The sequence below is a fragment of the Melitaea cinxia genome, chromosome 7, assembly GCF_905220565.1.
Source record: "Melitaea cinxia chromosome 7, ilMelCinx1.1, whole genome shotgun sequence".
Taxonomy (NCBI): domain Eukaryota; kingdom Metazoa; phylum Arthropoda; class Insecta; order Lepidoptera; family Nymphalidae; genus Melitaea; species Melitaea cinxia.
The window spans coordinates 11,379,560-11,404,131 of NC_059400.1; the positions used below are offsets into that span (position 1 = coordinate 11,379,560).

The window sequence follows — 24,572 nt, forward strand, 5'->3', positions numbered from 1 at the left end:
TTAAATGAGTTCGGTTTAACATACGTTATATTATACAGTTAGGTGACTGATATTACGTCACTGCCGTTATATATTTTTCTTACCGTTTTAGTCTGCCGTATCAAGCCTGCCGTAAGGAACTTCGATCCAATAAAAATTATTGTGAATGATTGTACAAATTGGACAACTTTTTCGGGTCCGTTATTATCTGGACCATATTATATAATAATTGTATAAAAGTAAACAAATAATAAATCGATATTCAGGAAAAAAGGCGTGTGTGTGTGTGTCAGCTCCGACGAACGACTGGAATTAACTCCTTCAGAAATAGGTACGAAAAAGGCTTACTAGTCTAATAAAAAGAATACCATATAAAACGATAAAAAAATAATCGAATAACGCCATCTATCGGAACCCAATAGGATGGATGATATCATTACGATAAGATATTCGCGGTATAACGAATGACCGCGTTACAAAAACGTAACGAGTTAATTCGTTCGTTAGATTTGACTCCACATATATTTTTTTTAATACCGGTGACCTTATGAAAATCGATTTCAAGAACTAAACTCCAAAAAAAAAAACGAGTGTAATGTGTGAGTGTACACAACTGACGTAAAACTTTTTTAAGGCTTGCAGTGTGTCTTAGATATACGAAACTTAACTAGCTATGAGAGAAAGAGAGAAATAAAATGTGCGCTCACACCTCTTGGTCCATTCGTATCACTCGATTACACTTTTCGTAACGCTCTCGTCACGTATCTACCAGCTTACTCCTCAAGTCAAGCGTGCATAAAGAACTTTTTTATTGTACTTCAAAAATTTTATCGTCAGCTAGTTACTTAATAATTAATGATATTTGTAATTGAAATATCAATTGTCATGGTTGTAGATAGTATAGAGTTAGATAGTTGTAAGGTTTAGAAGGATTTATTTGAATTTCTCATTTTACAGCACAACTAAAGTTCGGTCGTAGTATTCCAATAAAACGACGCAAATGCTTCTTGAAACTGACTACAAAGGATTCAGTACAGTTTCAAGTTCGATGGTTAGATCGAAAGACGAACTGCTAAGCATATATATGTAATAAGCATGTATATGATGACAATAAGAATCAATATCTTTATAACGTAGCAAATATCAAATACATTTTTGGTTGGTCAGAGTTATTATTTTATTTTGTATGATCGGCTTAATTTTAATGAGAGGTGTATAAAGAATGCTACTGGATGTTTTGTGAGTATCTATTTAATTAATAAAGTAACAAAACTTGTAACAAAAGAAATATAAGATTGAAAAGTGAATAATATATAAACAAAAGCAAGTGTTTCGGTGTGGCAGCTTGTTTACCCACCGTTCGTTCCGCGGGAACTTCCGGCCAATGCACTGAAATGTTACCGTGAAAACGCTACCGAGTGCCTCCGATAGCTTGTAATTTGTTTGCTTACGAAACTCGTGTAGTTATTTACTCTGAACGTTGGTTGGTGTGAGAATTAAAACGTGCTTGTGAAACAAGGGATTTTTTTAGTCTATTTATTTTATAATGAGTGTTTTTATCACAATTTGTTTTATTTTTAACCGACTTCGAAAAAACAGGAGGTTACTCAATTCGACCGTATATATATATTAATGTATGTTAGGGGATAACTTCGTCGTGTATGAACCGATTTCGATAATTCTTGAAAAGATATATCTCAAGGGTGGGTCTCAGGGGGTATCATGATAAAGAAACTAGGATCCGATGATGGAATCTCAAAGAAATCGAGGGAAACCCTTGAAAATCGTAGTGGCTACTAGTGCATTTGTTAATTTTTATCGTCTACTTACGTTGTATTACTTGTCGATGTAATTGTAGTCAGTTTTTTTCGTTTTCGAGCAAACACAAATATGTCGTATTACTTGTGTGATTTATTAAATATCAAAGTATCCTACGTCTTATTTTCTAATGGTGTCTAATTAATACCTTGGTACTATCGTCACATCGCTATTTTTTAACATTAAATACCTGGAAAGTTTAAGAAAAAAAAAAAAAAACAAACTTAATTACACATTATGATAAATTAATTATTCTATCTATTTAGGTATGATTTTTAGTGTAATGGTCAGTATATCTACTAAAACTATTATCTATTTCAAGTAGATGAGTCCCAAAATTTCTTATGTCGTGGGCGGGCATGTTTCGCCAAAAATACCGAAGCAGATAAAATTTGTATTTGTAAAAATATTTAAATCTGATCTAGATGTTTGTCCTTTTCAGACTCCCCACAGTGCCTTAGAGAGAACGTGAAGCCATCGATTTCGATTGTTATCATTGACACCTAATAGTTTTTGTTACTAGTAATAGGAAATTATCCGCAACTCCTTGGCGGAGCAGCGTGGTGTAATAAGTTCTGACTCTTGTTCTAAATTGAGTAATAGGCGAAGCAGCAGCATTTTTCTAAAGGTTGTCTGGAAGAGATCGCTCTTTAGCGATAAGACCGCCTTTTGTACATTCCTTTTTTTTGTTATTATTATTCTTATTTTTTCTCACTTGTTTCTTTTTCTTTTATGTTACTTGTATTATTTTTGGTTGTACAATAAAGTATATTTGTATTGTATTGTATTGTAATAGGCCTTTGTAGAACGTTATCGGGGCTGATTCAATTCAGTTCATTCATAAACTTCAGATTCCATTTATCCTTGTATTATTAAAAATAAAATATTTAGATGAAATAAATTATCAAAAATCATACAATGTAACATCTAATTTTGATCATTGAACATCCATGTTTTAGTAACATTACTTTTGTTTTGTGAACAACCGGCATTTGTAGATTGTGTAGCTCGAGTCGAATTTTACCCTAATTGTTATTGTAATTGTTTGTAATGTTTCTCATAAGTGAATTGTGATCTTAACGAGAAATAAAGTTCTTTAACCATCTGTTATTTTAGAATAAATTGTGAAATGTTGACGTACAGTCACTCTTGTAAAACGTTGGATAATTTTATTTTTATTTCACTTTTTCATTTAAGGCTGACTAAAATTTAATTTAAAATTCTTATATATAAAATTTTTGTGTCACAATGCTAGTTACCATAGTTGTCCGAAACGGCTGGACAGATTTTAATGAAATTTTGTGTGCATATCAGGAATCTGGAATCTGAGAATCGGCCAACATCTATTTTTCATACCTCTAAGTTACAAGGGGGAGGGATATTAATGAGGTTAATAAATTATATAATAATAATTTAAATGTGTAGAAGAGATTAAGAACTACTCACTAGTAGATATAATTAACATTTATGATAATCATTAGAACTTTTAAAACGAAAAATATAAAAATATTAATTAGAAGCACTTCTAGGGCTCTTTAAACTTATTTCAAAAAGGAGCGTTAATACTGTATTCGCATTTTTTGTGTTCCATTTTCCATTTATTCAATTCACAAAAATGAAAAAGTTGTAAAAAAATAAGTTAATATTAATTTAATAGACGACGCGTTGGCTCAACGGTCACGGCCCTGGCTCATGGCTGTTATGCTGACGGTCGTGGGTTCAATTCCAGCATACGGCAAATAATTGTATTGGCCATACGAATATTTGCCTTGGACCGGGTGGGGATTTGTGCGTGTGTGCTTATAATTATTTTATATTATTTGGAAATGTGTATCTCATTGATTCCACTGAAGATCTTATTATAAACTATATATAAATTAACCATTTAAAAACAATACTAAAAATATTACATAAAAATAACAATAATAAACTAATTAAAAGTACTTCAGTATGTCATAAAAATAATTCTGATTTTTAGCGTTTTGAAACCGTTGTTTTTTATGTTAACTTTATTGAACCTTGCTTGAAAGCTTTTAAATAGTATACACGCACGGCCGAGCGCTATCCCGATAATACTATCGGCTGCGTACTTCGTAAACAAAATAGTTAGATGCGCTACGCTCAAAGCGCGCTTTAATGAAAACTGTTCGACAGTGCTATATTGTGTGTGTATTAAACACCTCTTAACTGGCCCTTTTATAATTTAAATAAATAAATATATTATTATTCGCTGTATGGTTGCGGCAGAAAAGAATATAGCTACCCCCTCTCTTCCGTGGGTGTCGTAAGAGGCGACTAAGGGATAACAGAGTTTCACTACCACCTTGGAACTTATAAAGCCGACCGATGGCGGGAACTGCTGGCTTTGAAATACACAGGTTGAAGATGGGCAGCAGTGTCTACAAACGACAGTACGACAAAGCCACTTCGGTCATTAACCCGCCTGCCCAGCATGGCGATTATGGGCAAAACACATAATCGCGCCATAACGTCTGATGCGGACTTGGGGAGGCCTATGTCTAGCAGTGGACTACGATAGGCTGAAGTGAGTGAAGTGTTTTTTTGTGAATATTTACTTTTAAAGGATTTTAATAAATTAATGGAGATATTGATAGCTTTAAATACGCTTTTGAATTTACTCTCACCGTAAGAATACTTGCAGGGGTTTACAAAAGAAGGCAAAATAACAAAGAAATGAATGCATTATAAGTAGGTTCGGGCCATTCAAGATGTTTTTTAATCTTTTTTTAAGAATAGTGTGCATACGTTGTTTCATAGTAAAAGCGCTGGCATGCTTTAAAAGCTTACTCGAAGGAGAAGAAAATATTAACTGCACAATACCCGACGTAACGTTGCATAATATGCCGCGTGTTCAGCCAAAGTATTCGTTATGGTATTTGCTACACCTAGCCAACCGGGGCATATGTTTCGCGATATGACGCCGAACGTCAGGTGTTCATCTCACGTCTTTTAAGCTACAATTAATTCTAATACCTTTAGCATAAGATACAAAATCATAAAGCAGCATCATTGTGTCATACGTCAGTTTCGAATTAATAAAGAGAAAACCCTCCCTCTCCGAACGAACGCTGCCAACTGTGAAGAGTACTTGAGACTCTGGCTAGAAGATCAGAACGACGATATTCGCGGGGCCGGGGGTTAGCTCGCTGCATCCTTTTTGCTCACGGGAGAGCGCGGCGCTAGGCGGGCGGGAGGCCCTGGTTCAGCGTCACTCACGTCGACTCGGTCTCCTCGGTCGTGTGTCCGAACCTCTCCTGTCCGTGACGTACGATCTCCAAATCCTACCGGTACTAAATTGAGTGTGCCGTTTCCCCGAAGTATCGTTTTGAAAATAAATAAACCTCTTATTCATTAAGACTATTTTTCATTGTTCTCTGCTCGCTTCGGTTGTTTCTCTTTGCTTTGTACTTAACTTCGTAGTTTAAATTTATTTAAAGTTTATTTTACAGTGTCTTTACGTTAAAATAAAATTAATAACTGAATTGTGACTTTCGGTTAGACTTTGTGAACGAAAATAAGAATATTTGGATTGTTGGAGTAGTGAAAAGTGACTCAAGTCAAAGACATCAGTTTCAAGTTTCCGATCTCATTTACATCTTTTAAGTAGGTAAGAAATCGTCTTCGTCTGCTTTTTTTAATATGTTCTCTTGATAGCGCAGTTTAAAGAAGCAGATATTAAACTGAAGTACAGGCTGAAGATTCTACATAAAATTGAGTTGTTTTCTTATTAATTTTCTGTTCACTTCAATTGCTTATTTTCTTTTTCAGAGATGTTACCTATAAATTTATTTTCTTTGATTAATTTTTAATATTTCTATTTAATTGTTCTTTGCCTTGAAATTGCATTAAATTTTGAGATATTATTGTAGCCTCAAAACATTACAATAATATTTTACTTAACTTAAGAAGTAATTCGCTTGAACAGAGATAGGAATTTATGCGTGTGCTACTTATCAAATTAGTTTAAAAGTATTTAATAGTCTCGTTAAATATTGTCAGTAATTTGAGAGATACCTACACGTGTTCATTGAAAAAATAACTAAAAATAACTACTAGTTATAAAACTTTTAATTAAATAGTTTGAACATTTTTGGGAATGTTAAACAGGAATATATAGAATAATAAGTTATGTTAACGAAATCAAAAGCCACATCAATAAAGTCAATCCAGTAATTAACGTTATTGAAGACGAAACGAGCTAAACTGACATTGAAATCCTTGATATGACATAAAACCAATTCCCTTAATCGGCCATCATACAACATGCTTGAATGACAAGATCGGATCATACATCGAACTCGTAGGTCGTTCTTGATATATTTTGAAAAATATTGTATGTCTTTATTTATTTATTCTTTTATTGAAAAAAAATAACCGTAAAATATTTTGTTAAGTAATATTTAATAGCGAGGTTACCTTTATTTTCTCGTTACAAAAATTAATGTTGAAACGATAACTTTTCTTTAAGGTCTTGTTTCATATTTCAACTGTGCTTCGTACTTATTTCGTAAGAAAAAGATTCTTAAAACGAAGTTATCGAATAGGAATGTCTTTAAACTATTTGAAGTAAGAAAATTTACAATGCAAAGTTAATTTCTTCACAGTTTACAAAATTAATTGGATTTCTTAAGAAATAACTTTTTTTATATATAAAGTTAAAGAATACTTTAAGCTTCAACTTTTGCAGCTAAGTTTCCTTATATAATAAAATAAAAAAAATATAAAAAAACACTACAGGTGACACAAAATCAGGCATGTGATGTCAACTTGTGTGTATTTTTAAATATTTAAATAAGAATACACGTTTAATATTTTATTATATATATGTGTTATTCATATAAGTATATCTTGTTGTATGAGATACATAAATCAATATCTGAAGAGAATATATCATTCAAGATTCAAGAGAGAAATATATCATCATCTGAAGAAGGTCTTCAGCACATTATTTCAGATTATACAAGAACCGAGATAATTAAATGTCAAGTTAAATTTAATAATAATAATAATAAAATAGTAATAACATATAACCACAAATAAATAAAATATGAATTTTTATTATTATGAGTACATGTAGCTAATTAAAAAAAACCTATTTGCTCACTAGAAAATTATTGTAAAAACATATACGGAAGCGCATAATACATTAAATACTTGTTTGCAAACGTATGTTGACCGCGTGGAATTAAACATCTACCCGAATTTTGCGCACACGCTATTGCGTGTGCGCTTGCATCGCTCAAATGTTTCTAATTCTACCGCATAAAATTCATTTGTTGTTGTTTGTTTATAATTTGATTTCTAGTTCTTTATTTAATACGAGTTTTTGTCTGTTACTATTGTTGTGAACAATAATGTCTTACACTTTGGAGTACTCTCCAAAATTAATAAATAAAAACGAATTAAAAAAATAACAGTTTTAGGTACAGTTATAATGCACGGCAAAATTTTTTGCTTAATAAATTCGTGGATAAGAGGGATAAAAGTTTCTTTGAAATTAGTACGCAACAATGAGATTTTTTAAATCACTTAAAGTGTAATGTTTGAACTCTGTCTCAGTCAATCTAGACATACAAACTAGTACTATATTTGGCAAAATCCATTTGGAAGCCATTGATCTGAATGAATGAATATTATTGAAATAGTTGTTAAGTACTTAAAGACAAGTGGGCGCGGCAGAGTGAGGGCGGGGATTGTTTTCGTGTTTTTTCAAGATTTAAAGTTTCAAGCATAATCAAAGTAAAATTATTTGAAACTAGCGAACCCGGCAGACGTTGTTCTGCTCGAAAAACAGCTACCAAACTTGATAGCTTACATGCCGATAGCAGCGTCACCTAACGGGTCCAATTGAGATAAAAACTAACATATCTTCCAAGTGAGACAAAATTACAGATGCTTACAAAATTTGATATAAATGATTTAGTAGTTTCAGAGCTACATACAGATAGCAGCGCCACCTACCGAGTCCAATTAAGATAAAAACTACCATATCTTCCAAGTCAAACAAAATTACAGATGCTTTCGGAGTAACATACATTTAAAATTTTCATTGTTACCGCCCACCCCCGTAATCCTTATTGGGCATGAGTTATCCTAAAACCCGCTCATCGATCATTTCTACATCATATATAGGAGATTTGTACCAAATTTGGAGTCGATAGTTTAAAAACGGGAATTTTCCATTGTTAACGCCCCCGCAACAATATAATAGGTAATGTGAAATAGCTAGTTAATACCATTTTTACTGTATGTAAATTAAATTAAAATGTAGTCTACGAATAAGACAAATTTAATCATTAATAACTTACGTAAAATGCGCTCTAATATATTATTTCACATGAACTTTATTGAATAGCAATAAAGTTCAAATTGACTCTACATTTTAGTTAGAAAACGTTTGTATGGGAAAAAGAAAAGGGCTGTTTTTAGGGTTTTAACGGAAATTATTCGGATTTTTCTCGCCGTGAAAACCATCCTTGGACTTCAACGAACATTTAAAAAAAAGAATTGGTCCAGGCGTTGTTGAGTTATTACTTACTTACGAACACATTTTACCATTCATTTTTATATGTAAAAAGATTACTATCGAAAATTACGCACTACTCTCTCTCTCTCTCTCTCTCCCTCTCTCTCTAAGTCTATATAGACAACTCAAAATGGAATATAGCAAATTGACGGTTATAAAAGTTTTTGAAGCCCTTAATCAATTAGAACTCTCTCGGGCATGTTGACTCTGTAATAAAAGTTCTTTTTTTAAAGTAATGACTTAAAACAATGTATCTTCTTTTTTTTAATGAATTTAATTTTGTAAATGTGATACCTTTTTATAATAAGCACCCAAAAGCATTAACTGTTGTGTTAAAAACTTTTCCTGAATTACACTTAGTGCGTTGAAAACTTTCTCCCTTACGGTCTTTATGGGTTAAATTATATACGCTCAGGGCCGCAAAAATGGAGACATATTTTCCTATTGGGACTATGTGAACATTATTTTCGACCTAGATGCCCTGCCACGGCAGATAGGTCCTACGTTATATCATTCATATTTTATACACTATGACGTACTGAAATTATATTTTATTCAACATCAACAGGAATTGTTATTTTATGTAACTTAGACAGTGAAGTTGTTAGTTGTCAATGTTAAGCTGTCAGTCCCGGTTGTTGTGTCACTCAAATTAGAGAATATTTTTCCTTAATTAAGATTAATTGATTTATAAGAAGTAAGCCCCAATCCTTTTCCAACATGGAAAAAGAGGCACAGCAGTGGGATGTCACAGGCTGAATCACTTCGATCTAGTTGTACTATTTAAATTATAGCATTTCATACATATCTAATTGTATAGCAAAACTGTACACTATTGAATTCTGCCAGAAAATTCTTCGGAAATGTTAACAAAAATGTATGGTTGATACTACTAGCTCTGCTAGCGAAAAAATTGTTAATTTCTTTCCTGCCTCCTTATAACTTCTACGTTGGATTATTTAATGATACCTACACCAAAATTGATTTTGTTACGTGTTTCTGAAGACATGCTTTAAAACTGGTGACTTTTATTTCACACAGAAGTTATGTTACTACTACTCGTAATAATAATAATGTATTCAGAAACCTAATTCAAAACACGCATGAATTCACGGGCAAAATGTACATTAAAATAATCATACCATTTTATTCGTATTTTGATGAATAAGCAAATGTACATATAAATTTGCAAACGCTTCACTGTTTAAAGCAGTTTATTAATGTTTATCTTATAAATAGAAACGTACGCGTGTTCCGAAATACTTGCGACTACAACTTCGCGCGACGGTAGACTTTAATATTTAATTTCTGATTTTTAGCTTTAAAATATATTTTTATGTTACGACATACAGTAAAATAGCATCTTAGTACATCTAGCTAAGAAGAATTCATTTGTTGAATTCTAAATGAGATGGTTATTTCATTTTTTATTTTATAACTTACCTTAGCTTAACGTGCTCTCCGAGGCACGGTGGGGAGACCCACAAGGACTGCACAAACACCCAGACCGCGGCAAATACCTGTATGGCCAATACAAATGTTTGTCATGTGCGGGGATCGAACCCGCAACCGCCACCGCAACGGTACAATCCATGCTGTGACCGTTGCGCCAATGTGGCGTCGGCCTTAGGGGGTGAAATGGGGTAAATAAACCTAACAATCGACATGGGTGTTGTTATTTATGTTTTTTGAGACATTGTTTGCGAAAATGGCAGTTATTTCGAAGTCTAAGAAGGCGGACATGACATAAAATTAATTAAATTCTTTCCCAATACAAACTCTGAACTCCCGTTTCACCACTATGGGGTGACTATACGATTCTAACCTTCGTAGGTGTACTCTTAAAAAAATAAGTAATTATAAGTTTTCAAGCAAGTTCAAGTTCAGCAAGTTTTCAAACTTCAAACACATCATTATAACATTAATTTGAATGAGTGTTTTATAATAATATATAATACAAATACAAATAATTAAAATTGGAGAGTCTATTTGTAATATTAAAATAACCGCATTTTAGTAAACTCATGTGTATGTTATACACGGTACATATACCAAAATAATATTTTTACAGTTTTGGTCTGTCTGTCTGTCTGTCTGTTTGTTCCGCCTAATCTCCGAAACGGCTGGACCGATTTTGACGGGACTTTTAATGGCACACAGCTGATGTAATAAGGAGTAACCTAGGCTAATTTTATTTTAGATATTTATTTATTTTATAACTGCGAACTGGACAATGACTTTTATGTCAAACTCCACGCGGACGAAGCCGCGGTCACAGCTAGTTTTGTTATATGTGTATAAAGGTGGCTTAGTTGCGTAGAATATATGTATTTGTGATATCGTTGTGGGTCTCCCCACCGTGAATCAATCCGAATTGTTACTCATAGTAGAAAACATATCGCTAACCCGTAATAGAGCAGCATGGTGGATTAAGCTCTTATCCTTCTCCTACATGGACAAAAAAAAAAGCCGATGTGTAGCAGCGGGATGTTAGAGACTAAATCGTACGTCGTATCAGAAACGTAACACAGTTCCACTACCAACTTGGAACTTATAAAGCCGACCGATGGCGGGATAAGCATCCAACTGCTGGCTTTGAAATACACAGACCGAAGACGGGCAGCAGCGTCTTAGGTAAGACAAAGCCAGCCCTGCGGTCACCAACCCACCTACCAAGCGTGGTAACTACGGGCAACACATATGAGTCCACGCCATTTTTTGGCGCAAACTTGTGGCGACCTATGTCCAACAGTGGACTGCGATAGGCTTAAGTGATGATGATCAAAAACATGTTGTATTTTAAATGGCACTTCGTTTGAAATAAAGACGTCATAGTAATAACATGACTATCTTTCTTAGGGGTCCCTTACAACAGTTGTGATTAACGCTATTTGACAGATAACGATATCCGACAGTTGAAAGTTTTTGATTCATTATTCATTTTTACCATCGACTTCTATTATATTTATGAGATATTTCTATTCGCATATGGAGGAGAAACAGGTCTTAATGGCCTATTTTACCTCCCGTTATCAAAGTCTATTTGTATCGTCATCCGTCAAATAGCGTTATCTACAACTGGTAAAAAAGGCTCTTAATCATAGACGTTTACGTTCAACAAATACTTCTTGATATGTGTACATTACGGTGAGTATATCTTCACCTTAACTAGTCACATCTAATACCGTGTAACTGGCGCGACAAGTCCGACAGAACGGTGAAACCCAGTACCAACTATGAATTGAAAACATCTACGCGACTTAATACCTCAGTTTTTACACTACATGACGCATAGTACGGTTAACATATTACTTCAGTACAGTAACTACAAATATATATATTCTTCGATCCTATTGAGTGCGAGTCTTACTTCCATTATATATGTATAACTTTTCTCTTAAAAAACTTCACCTTTTACTTTACGGTAAAATTCGGTGAAATCATCTCTGAATGATTTTGTTTATTATCGGAATCAAAAATCCAAACAAAATACGTCTTGAGAGAGTCTATTGAACCTCTGTATACGGGAGAGTTTTCATATCGTTTTCGCTTTGTAAAACCGCTCTTCCATAAAGTCAAAGTTTTCATCTCATCAAGTTTGAAGTATGTTATAAAAATGCTTTTATTGCTTTCTGAGCATAAATTTTCAAATACCATGAATTTTATATCGATTGGTATTCTATTCATAGAACTTGAGAATCTTGAGGATCAAATAGGCATTAATACGGGTTTTGTGAGAGCCTTTATTTGTAAGATCCGGCGTAATTAGTGGCTTGTAAGCTTCTGAAAACGTTTGGCTACCAACCTGTCCGCTGACCTTATGAGATGATGAATCGTTTATACCGTTTAAGTATCAAATTATAACGTAATAGATCAAAGTGTTTAATCACTTGAAAATTACGTTAACTCTTGTTGTTGTGAAAGTATTTTAAGTAAATTTATATTATTAAATTACAGTAAGTGATTATTTTAAATTTGTGTTTTTGGAGACAATTTTGTTAATACCGATTTGTGTCTAAACTGTGAGGTACCTCATTACTTCAGCCTATCGCAGTCCACTGCTGGACATAGGCCTCCACAAGTTCGCGCCAAAAATGGCGGCAGCTCATATGTGTTGCCCATAGTCACCCCGCTGGGCAGGCGGGTTGGTGACCGCAGGGCTGGCTATGTCGCACCGAAGACGCTGCTGCCCGTCTTCGGCTTGTGTAATTTAAAGCCAGCCGTTGGATGGTTATCCCATCATCAGTTGGTTTTTTAAGTTCCAGGATGGTAGTGGAACTGTGTTATCCCTTAGTCGCCTCTTACGATACCCACTGGAAGAGAGGTGGTGGCTATATTCTTTACGTAACCACATAGCATACCTAAGAGGTACCTAAACGATGATATAATTTTAGAGTTTAGAATTTAGTTTTATAGTTTACTAGCTGACCCGGAAAACTTTGTCTTGTCGTTAAACGCTATTAAAAAATTGGGTTTGGTCAGTCTTACCCGATACGCACAAATTTTTTTATAAAATCGGTCTAGCCGTTTCGGAGCAGTTTCACAATAAACACTGTGACATGAGATATTATATATATTAGATTTTGATTAATTATTTTAATCAATATCAAAATTAACTAGACAGTGAATGTTATTGTTCCTATTTATCTTCTTTTCCATAATAACCGTCTACCGGATAGCGCCCACAACCTAGAAACTATACCTGGCATGCTTTGCTTGATAATAAAACGTCTTCAGACTTTAGAGGGTGATATTTTCCAAGACTGTTTAGCATATTGTACTTATATGACCCATGTTATAAGATAATGTGTATAAATTTTCTTAATTAATTCACACATAGTTTCTTATAACAAAGAAAACTTATAAGTGGAAACACAGACTATAAAAGTTTAGATTTTTTAATACAGCGTTTTAAGAACATAACAAAAAAAAACTGTTGAGCAGCAATAGGCTATATTTTAGTGGGAGAATACAGCTGAAATTGTGTTATTTACGGAAAAAATAGTTTGAAATAAAGGATAAATAACATTAAAATAACATTAGGATTTATATTTCAATTATTAAAATAAGAATAACCTGACAAAAAATTTTAAAATATGTAAAAAGCTATTTAAAGATATACGAAAGAAAAATCATATGAACTATTTATTATTCTAACAGTAGATAAATAACCGTAAGGGCAGCTTACGGAAGAGGATAGTGTGAACGACCTAACAGATAAGTAGTAAGCCCTAGACAGGTTTACGGAGCGAGACTATAGTTGATTCCGTTACAAAACTGGAACAGTTATATTCATGTGATTAATAATGACGCTGTATCGACAAATAAAATAATAATAAGGAATGAAGCTACTTTTGAACTTTTACATGTTAAAATATATTAACTCTACTACAAGGTTATGTTTTATAACATGGGTTATACTAAACAATTAATAATTATTATTGTCATAATCAAACACCCAACCAGGATAAATGCTATCATTACGATTAGTTGAAATACTAGCTTGAAGTTTTTAATGATATTGTCAGTTATGATACTAAAGTAAATGTGTGTATTTCGATATTGTTCAATAGGGATTCGATGTAAGAAAAAGCTATATAATATTTCGAATTGTCACTCTGTACTTAAATATTTTGACTGTAGTGTTTGTCCATAAATCTGTATAATGATGGTACTTAAATTTTGAATATTACTACTATGCACAACGTGTAATTTAAAAGATTAAATACTGTGACTCTAGATGTTTTTTTTTCCTCAATCGACATTCCGAATCAGTGGCTCTAAAATTATACGTTAAATATATAAAGCTATATTTTAATAATTTCATATTAGCACGAATAATTTATGCGGTGCAATTTATACAATTTGGTATACTATAGAATTCTTTTATACACTATTCTTTCATTTTATTATATAAACGTATAAACTAGTGAACTGTTTGACAAAGTGTTCAACGATTAGAGATGTTTGGTGTGCTCTGGGTGTTTGTGCTTGTGTATTATGTCTATCTTGGATCCATAAATTCTAGTAGGAGCCATAATAATTATGTTTGTTTGCAAACAATACAAAACCGACTTCAATTACATGGAACAGTAATACAACTTAGGTAGACGAAAAAATAGTCAAGTCAATGTGCATTATCATGGATAAGTCAAAAAGTACTAGTCAGATCTGGTTCATCAAATTTAAATGAACATTAGCTTTAACCTAAAACAAGAATATTTCAATCGGTTCACCCAGTAAAAAGTTCTGAGGTAACATACATTAAAAAAAATTAAAAAAAGTAGGTGGAATTGAGAACCTCCTCCGTTTTTTGAAGTCGTTAAAAGTAAAAATACAAAATCTGAAATTTCTTAGAGGCAAAATGAAGAAACAGTGTTTCATGAAAAAAGTCACAATATCATTTTGAAGGCAACATCACGATGATGGGAATCAGTGTTGTGAGATTTTTTGTTCAGTATTTTCAAATAGATTTTTCCGTAAATATTCACAACTACACTTTTTAAGTATCTTGTGAGAAAGTTAGAGGAAAGAGAAGAAAACAGAAATTCCTTTAGTTCTGAAAACATAATTTTTAGTATCGAATAAGAAATTGTTCTAATATCACAACACAGTTAATAAATACTTGATAGATACTGCTCATTAACTAGCTAATTTAGCGTCAAACAACTATGTTCGGAAGTATCGAGTTTCTAGTGAACTGTATGCGTATACATTACATAATTAAGCAAATTACACTAAGTAATTTAAACTCTACATGTAAGAAATAATTGCCTTTAAAGAATTTACTTATTATTTAGAAAGAAACTTCCGCGTTGAATTAAATCGTAATTTTTGTAGTTTTTTTTTTACTTATGTATAATGTTGATTGATAATGAAGCTAGTAATAAAATATGTTGTATGGTCTTATCGCTATTCAAAAACACAAAAGATTGTTATCGCGTCTATCATTTGCATTAATCTTTAAATTCTTTAATTAAATAATCTTGTAGTAGTGCATTTAAATAGTCCTTTACGTTGTTTTAATAATACCGCAGTCTGACAACAGGGAGCCATATCTGAATGAAGCTTGTTAAAACTTTGTCATAACAGCATATAAAAGTTAAACAAAACAGAACTCCTGGACTAAGGATATTGTTAAGAAGAAGCGTAATATAAATTAAATTGGGTAAAAGTTGATACAGTAATGCAACCGGCGACCTCATTAGTCTCAGGTGCTGATTCTGTTGATTTTTCGTAAACATTTAAATATATTTCTTTTTAAGTCATCAACTGAAATAAAATAACCTACAAGTTTAAGTTTTCAAATGGTCGGATATCGTTTGGGACACTCCTTGTATATTACCAAAATAAAATTCTATATACCTAAATAAAATTTTATTTAAATTACACGTGGAAAATAATTCGAAGTATAAGGAAATATACTACAATCTTTTTTTATTTTAATTCTAATTAGGCTTGGAGATAGTAAGTTAAAAAATAGTAACATAAAATAAAGTATTAGTTATTTACATACTCATAATATCCAAAAGTTTTTTTCTAAAGAATCCTTTTAAACAACATTAGTTCCCGCGTTAAGGGATTATTTCGATGAAAAATGCGGTTGAAAATAACCATGTTTCCGCATGGGTAAGGCGAATATTGCATTTTCATTCGGATGATGTGTCGACTGCATTTTAAATAACTTAGCGGCTTCAGGCCAACGGACGCTCTGTATTGATTTGGGCTATTATCAGAAACTGCAGGCAAGCAATATTGGCATTGCTTTTAATTTTAATTAAAATGATTTGATTTCTATCAAACTTAATATCTTTTGATGAATTAAAATTTTCACAAAGTCGAGTACATAATAAAATATAATACGTTTCATCACTAAAGGTTATACATAGCTTGATCTTCGATAAACTTAAATTGATTTGGTTTTAAATAATTAAAAAAAATTGAAAAAAAAATACTGTTTCGTAGACTATGGTTTTTGACTACTACACAAAAAATTAAATAGAATATGCATATACAGATCGCTTCAGCCTGTAATATCCCACTACTGGGCATAGGCCTCTTTCCACATGTAGGAGAAGGATCAGAGCTTAATCAACCACGCTGCTCCAATGCGGGTTGGCGGATATATTCCCTACTATGAGTAACGATCGCTATCAGGTGTACATGATAACAACCGGGACCGACGGCTTAACCAGGGAGACCCACAAGGACTGCACAAACACCCAGACTACAGCAAACACCTGTATGGCCAATACAAATGTTTGTCATTTGCGGGGATCGAACCCGCAACCGCCAGCGCAACAGGTACAATCCATGGCTGTGACCGCTGCGCCAACGCGGCGTCATATACAGAAGACTGGGTAAAAAACGACTATTTTTTTTAACGATACTACGAAAATATAATTCATGGTGTTATAAAAATATTATCGTGAAAGTTTGAGCACTTAATAATATTATTAAGGGTGGTTTGTTACAATAGGTTTTTTAACAGTAATCGCATTTTTTAACGCAAAGCTCGTCAATTATTAATCTAAAAAATTTGAGCTATGCGTATTCTAAAAGGAAATTAAATTTCCTAGAAAACGGGTATCTTAGTAAATTAATGTAAAACAAGCCGTTTCCTTGTAATCGTGCCTTAAACATTGATTTATTTTTTCAATTTTGCGTTTCGATTCATTCCACTTGATTGAAAAATGTATGACTTAAATATTGAGAATAGCTTTGTTTTGTTGGACAACTATTTTTTTTATTTAAAATCATAATTTATCAATCTATTATTTTGCTTGTAAACGACGGGTTATCTACACAGTGGCGTAGCGAGTTTAACTCGCGCCCGAGGCACAATACCATTGTAGCCCCCAAATTTGAAAACCATATAATGTAAAATATACTCGCAAATAAATAAATAAATAAAGTCATAAGCACACTGAATAATAGAAAAATCATGTGTAACGCGAATAATTGTGTTTGCACGCAAACGAAAAAAAAAACCGACTTCAATTACATCGACAAGTAATACAACGTAGATCGACGAAAAAATAGTCAAGCAACTACGCGTTATCAAAGATTACTCTAAAAGTAGTTATCAGATCTCGATAAAATTTATATGTGACCACATGATAAACATCAGCTTTCGATTAAATTAAAAATTATCAAAATCGGTACACCCAGTAAAAAGTTATTGCGGATTTTCGAGAGTTTCCCTCGATTTCTCTAGGATCCCATCATCAGATCCTGGTTTCCTTATCATGGTACCAAACTAGGGATATCCCCTTTCCAACAAAAAAAGAATTATCAAAATCGGTACATCCAGTAGAAAGTTATGCGGTATAATACAACGTAGGTCGACGAAAAAAGCGTCAAGTAAAAACACATTATTAGATATAACTCGAAAAGTAGTTGTTAGATCTCAAATAAATTTAAATGGGACCAAATGGCACACACCACCTTTCGATTGAAACAAAATTTGTCGAAATCGGTCTACCCGGTCAAAAGTTCTGATGTAACATACATAAAAAAAAAAAAAAAAATACAGTCGAATTGAGAACCTCCTCCTTTTTTGGAAGTCGGTTAAAAAACGATCAGTTACTTTTGAATTTAACTTCAACGTCGAATAACTTTGATAGGACTGAATTTAGTTAAAAATGTTAAGAAACTTTTTTGTAGGGTGTTAAATTTCCTTTGAAAATAAGTATTTTTAATCAATTTAATCAAAAATCAAAACACAAAATTGAAAAAATAAAGAATGAGTAAAAAAATGCGATGTTTGTGGTGACGGCAATGAAGAATATATCCACCCTTTCTCTTCCCGTGGATGTCGTAAGAGGCAACTAAGGGATAACACAGTTCCGCTACCACCTTGGAACTTAAAAAGCCGACCGATGGCGGGATAACCATCCAACTACTAGCAATGAAATACACAGGCCGTAGATGGGCAGCAGCGTCTTCGGTGCGACAAAGCTAGCCCTGCGGTCACCAACCCGCCTGCCCAGCGTGGTGACTATGGGTAACACACATGAGTTCACACCATTTTTGGCGTGAACTTGTGGAGGCCTATATCCAGCAGTGGACTGTAATAGGCTGAAATGATGATAATGAACGATGATGAAAAAAATGCGATTACTATTAAAAACTTGTAGTCGTAACGATACACCCTTTAATATTATTATTAATGGCCCAAAATTTCACGATAATCTTTGTTATCATCACGAAATATATTTTCACAGTATCGTTAAAAATATAGTCGTGTTTTTGGCTCAGTCTAATATATACAGTATAAGATAAAACTTAAAAACAGTATACAAAAGTTCTAAACCTATACACGGTACACTAGAATTTTTTGTCATAATGTTCACTAAGAGTTCCAATTTCGTTGGGTATTTTTGCCGGTTGTCAATCTGGTACGCGTGAATAACTCGCCCTTTCGTACGCGCCCCGACTTTGCGCTTCACTGCTATGGATCGAATTTGTCCCAAAATGAATATGTTCCCTGAATATATAATGTTAGGAATGCTATCGTTTTATCAAAATAATATTGTTTCAAGCCGGCAATGATTTTTCGTTGAATGAAAATAAATATGATAAAACTTTTCGTATAAGTTTTGTGTATTTCTATGGACGAGAGTTTATTACATTTATTTATGTAGAACACTCGTAATAACATCATTAATATTTGCAAAGGACGTGTTCACGAATGCGAGATCTTGATATTTTAATAAAAATTTAAATAATAATGTTCTAAAAAACATAGATGTATAACTTTAAAAACATTTTAAGCACTTTACAAAAATGATAAAGCTGTAATATTTTTTTTCAATTCTACGCTAAAAGGATACTAAGAATCAAAGACTAAATAATCTAAAATATTTAGCTTGAAAACTACGACTATAAATTAATATATTAATATATAATAAATTACGACTTTTATAGTCACAAATATATATAGTTATCACAAAAGAAAGAAAATTAGTCTTAGAATATCATATATTACCCTGCACAATGTTACGTTAATGTATTTCTTAAAAAAATATGATGATTGGGTGCATAGTATTTTAATCGTGATAAATGTATTATGTACATTTTATTTCTAGCATGTATATTAACAACCCTGGTGTAGTGGTGAGTGCGCCATTTAGGCACCTAAGCACCGGTGGTTTTCGGGTTTAATTCCCGCTTGGGATGGATATGTATTTGTACAAATATTTATTCCCGGCTTTGATGTATGTCCTTGTGGGTCTCCCCACTGTGCCTCAGAGAGCACGCTTAGCGCTCGGTCTCAGTTATTGTAATAGACACCTGAAAACAACCGTTACTCACAGTAGGAGATGTATCCACCAACCGGCAGCGGAGCAGCGTGGTAGATTAAGCTCCAATCCTTCTCCTATATGGGGAAAGAGGCCTATGTCCAGCAGTGAGATATTCAAGGCTCAATCGTGATATGAAGCATGTATACGTATAATATGAAAATCTTATACAATTAAATGAGCAATTCTTCTATATATAATCTGAATCTCGGAAACGGCTCCAATGATTTTCATGAAATTTAATATGCAAGGGATTTCGGGGAATAAATCTAGCTAGAATTCATTTTTAGAAAATGTCGTTTTATCCCAGTTCTTAGACAATGAAAAAATGGCTACTACATCTTTAGAATACGAAGGTAAATTTCGCACTTTTCAATAAAGTTGTAATAGCTCAGGTCGGTCATTCTCCAATTCGGCGTTCTTTGCCTAATTACCGTGACGTTTTTTATTTTTCACGGATTTGACTTAAACACATTAAAATATGAAACAAATCAAAAATACGAATTCAATAATTAATTTGGCATGTAACAGTTAATTGTGGTTTTCTAGATAATGAGACTTAAAAAATTTATGAGTATGGTAATTAGAAAATTTTTATATTTATTGTAACGGTAATTAGAAAATATGCTGTGTGGTTACGGCAGTAAGAATATAGCCACTCCCTCTCTTCCCGTGAGTGTCGTAAGAGGCGACTAAGGGATTTCACAGTTGCACTACCACCCTGGAACTTGAAAGTGCCGACCGATGGCGGGATAATCATCCAACTACTGGTTTTGAAATACACAGGCCGAAGACGGGCAGCAGCGTCTTAGGTGCAACAAAGCCAGCCCTGCGGTCTCCAACCCGCCTGCCCAGCGTGGTGACTATGGGCAAGACAAGACAAGACACATGAGTTCACGCCACGTTTTTCTTGAAATATATTCTCTCTTGCCATGACAAATGCGACTGATCTCATCTTGCTCTACAAAAATTTGGACGTCTTGTTTGGTTTTCTCTACAGTAGTCCCTATATTATTATTATGTAAATACTTTGGTTCTATTTCTTTATCATGACTTTGTTTTGGTTTTGGATGTAGCGTGTTTTATATTTCAGTCTTAATACTTGCTTCCTGTACTTTTCTTTTGCTCTTCTTAGCTCTATTGTTTTGTCTCAAATATGACATTTCTTTATTTGTTTTCTATACATGCCTTCTAAATAACAATAAGAGTGAGATTTTTTTTACGTATCGGTTTATCGACAGTTATCTTTGAAGATGGTGAAGTTGGTGAAGTCGGTGTTGAACACAAGGAAGACGCTCGTTCCGTAATATTCACACTTGTATCTTTATTTCGGTCAAATGCTCATTATTGATTAATAATAAAATAACATACTTTCAGTAGAAGATGATGACAGAGCACTAGATGGACGCGGCGTTGATGTGGTTAAAGAAGGTTTAAAATTTGTAGTCTTTTTCATGGGAACTAATTCTTTTTCAAAAGAAGTCGACTGCAGAAAAATTTCGTCTTGCTGATTATCTTCTTTTTTTGATTTGGGATTTTCGGGACAATTTTGTACTCTTTTAGTGTACTTTTTAGCGCAGCGAGTATGATAAATCATTGTGATGTGGTGTGACAGAGTTTCAAGAGGATCTGTTATATTGTTATCAAGCACCTCTATATCTAAGGTCACTTCTTCCTCGATTGTTTTCAATTTTCCCTTTTCCTTTTGTCTTTTATAGTAAGCTCTGAAAATTTCTCTACTTCTTTTTTGAGTTTTCTTCCGGCTTTTGGTGACATTTCGCAGATAGGCAGTATTTTTTTATTTATTTTATTGTACCCTTCTTTCTCCTTTATTTTTTTTTTTGATTGCTAATACAAAAAGGGGCATTTTTAATTCGTTCTCGGCGTTGTCGCGCGGCAAGCCTTCTATTTTCTTTAACTTCCTCTTTGGTCTTTTTGGGTTTTCCTATCCTATAAATTAAATAATTTGATGAATGGTCAGCATATAATATAGACATATTTACGAACAATAATAATAATAATAATCTACGAAAACCGCGGTAAATAAGTATTACTTTTTCATACAACGGTAATTATAAACATATGGTAATTAGTATACGGTAATTAGAAAACGATAAATTTTCATAAAAATGTTTAAAACCGACACAGTATACAAATTCTAGCTTATGACAACGTACGGAGGCCAAAGTACTGTCTCCATTTACATGATCAACTTGGGTCTATCTTAAAAATCTAGTATTAAAATAAGAACAACGGTAATTAGAAAAGTTTTTAACCAAGGCTGCGGTAATTATATACTCACGTGCTTCATTGGCGGTACAGTAACATGAGAGTCATACAACTGCTGATGGACCTCGGCACACGCTGAGGAGACGTGATGCGTACGGTAGTGATGTGCCAAATACTTTTATTTAGGGATGTGCACTCGAGAACAGCAGATGTTACGGCAATTAGAAGTTTCTATTGGACATACGATTACTTCATAATAATTATTTGTAGACTGGTTCTATTGAGTTGATATTTTGTTATGCGATACACGCTGCTTAATATCGTTTAAAACGTTGAATGGATCAAAGTAAATCTATACGCTATAAAAATTACAAGCAAGTTTTAAGATTAAGTTGGTGTGCGGACACGCCACGGTAATTAGGGAACAGAGGTTTTTTGAAGATAAGTTAAATTAATTTAGTCTAATTACTTAAAACAGAAGCCGATATTTTTTTTACAGCTAGGTACGGATGCTATCTAAAATATATAAAAAAAGTGCATTATTGAATATGATGATAGATATTACGGTTTAAACAAGCCCGGACACGAAAAATTTGCTAATCGGAGAATGGCCGAGGTGGGAAATCGGCCAGTCGTGATCGATCGAAAACACCACGGTTCAAATCCTCTAATTTGCAGATCAAGTATTATTTTTTCTTTTTTTTTCTATTTGCACTCGTTATTTTTTATTTAAATAGCCAGTTCTTATTTTTTATTATTCTTCATATTATTATTCATATTTTATCATTATTTTTTTAATTATTTTTTTATTTTTCATTTTTTATATTTATTTATATTTTTTATTATAGTCGGTAAAAAAATATTATTCATATTTTATAAAATGTAATTCGTATTTAAATATGATTTCCAAAAAACAAGATTTACTAAAAATACCGAGCTAAGCTCGGTCACCCAGGTACTTACATAATGTATAATAAGTATCATCAACGTCATATCAATATTGTTCGTTTTTAAACAAAGCAAAAAAATAAAAAGTAAACGTAAATTATAAAATAACAATGAATGTTTACCATCAATAATGCAATATCTATTTGAATAAAATAAAATTTCACAAAGCAAACGGAATATATAACAAGATTACAAAGAAACCTTATTTAACCTACTTCGTGACTGACGTCAGTCAATTTGTATTTTTAAATACTTGAAATTAGCACTTCGGACGAAATGAATACCTACATCAATTTTGAACGTTATCTGACAAAGAAAATGACTTCTTTTTTATTTCTTTATATAACCAACCTTTTTTATTACGAAAGCATGAAATCTGACGGCGAACAAAAACGTGTTCATTAATTTGAACAAGTAATTAAATGTAAATAAAATTACTTCTTTTGCAAACATTTTTGTGTTTGTTTATGCAGACAATAATTGACTAAAACAGGTTAATTATGACGGAAATTTAATATATGACACTGATATATGACACACTGAGATATTACATAATTATTGCAGATATTTTTCCAATGCTATTTTTATATATATTATTTTAACTGAGGTAGGGTAGAAGGTAAGGTAACTGAGGTAAGGTAGCAGGAAATATCCTGCTCAAAATCTGGAGACGTCTGATTAAGGAAGTAAAGAAGAAGATTTAAGCAAAATAAAACTGCTTTTTAACCAGTTTGTTCCTGTTGTGAATAAGATGACCAGAGCTTCTGGAAGGGATTTGTTGTCTTCTGGTGTTACGATGCTTGTATTGTATTTTGGGTACAGAAGTTGAACTGTTAAAAATATACGCTTTAAAATAATAATACCTAATCAAAAATAAACAGTGTATCAGTGAATCGCTTTTTTTCTTTTTTTTACGTGGCGAAAATCCATCTTTATCATGGATATCTTCCGGCGTGAGGGCGCCAGAGGGTTATGTCAGACTCCTACTGACTAAAAAACTACCACGTGTAAGCAGTCGTCCGCCTGTGTGGGGCGAATTGGGGTCGCGCTAGCATTCGTCACCTCGCCCTGGCGGTAGACCCGGACGAAACCTCCGGGCCCCAACACAATGGTGGGGGTAGCCTCACTTACAACAAGGCCACCCCTCAGACATGTGGGGTTGTGTCGTCCGGCCGACCCCACTATTACGAGGGGGGGAGGAGGTAAGCAAACCGTCTCCTCCTTGCCCCCATACGTCTGCGCCGGAGTGGATCAGCGGAGACGTGTTTCTCCCTGGCCCACTCCGCGGCCTCCTTCTGCGTCATTACCTCTTCACAAAAGAATGTTACGGAATCCCTGCCACAGACTTCTTATCTTAGATAATGGAATACACCAATAATAATAAAAAAGCTGGACTCAAGAAATTAATAACACATTTAAAAATAACAGCTTATACGAGTAAAATTATTTTTTGTATACCTAAATACTTGTTTAAAAATATTATGAATTAGAACGAAAATGTAATATATTAAGATAAGATATAATAAAAGGGTATCAAAAGTAAAGAAATGAAGACGAACTTATTACAGACTAAATATTAGACAAGCGATACGTATTATAGACTAAACATTATTGAAAGCTAAAAAAAAATATTGTTTTTTTTTTATGATTATCTACAACACATCTTACAATCGCTTGTATATACGAGTTATGTACATACATATTATAAGCTGACGTTTCGTTTCGTTCGCTGACGTATGACGTTTTAT

The 24,572-nt window shown here is 33.1% G+C and overlaps 1 protein-coding gene across 1 annotated transcript in view; it reads left to right on the top strand.

The window, feature by feature from the left end:
* The first annotated feature begins 4,910 nt into the window (after positions 1-4,910).
* The window catches only part of LOC123655360 (poly(rC)-binding protein 3), a 232,359-nt gene continuing 212,697 nt past the window's right edge, over positions 4,911-24,572 (top strand). The window contains exon 1 of the mRNA XM_045591172.1: positions 4,911-5,425. The gene's annotated coding sequence lies outside the window, so the exon portion shown is untranslated. The remainder of the gene's footprint in view (positions 5,426-24,572) is intronic.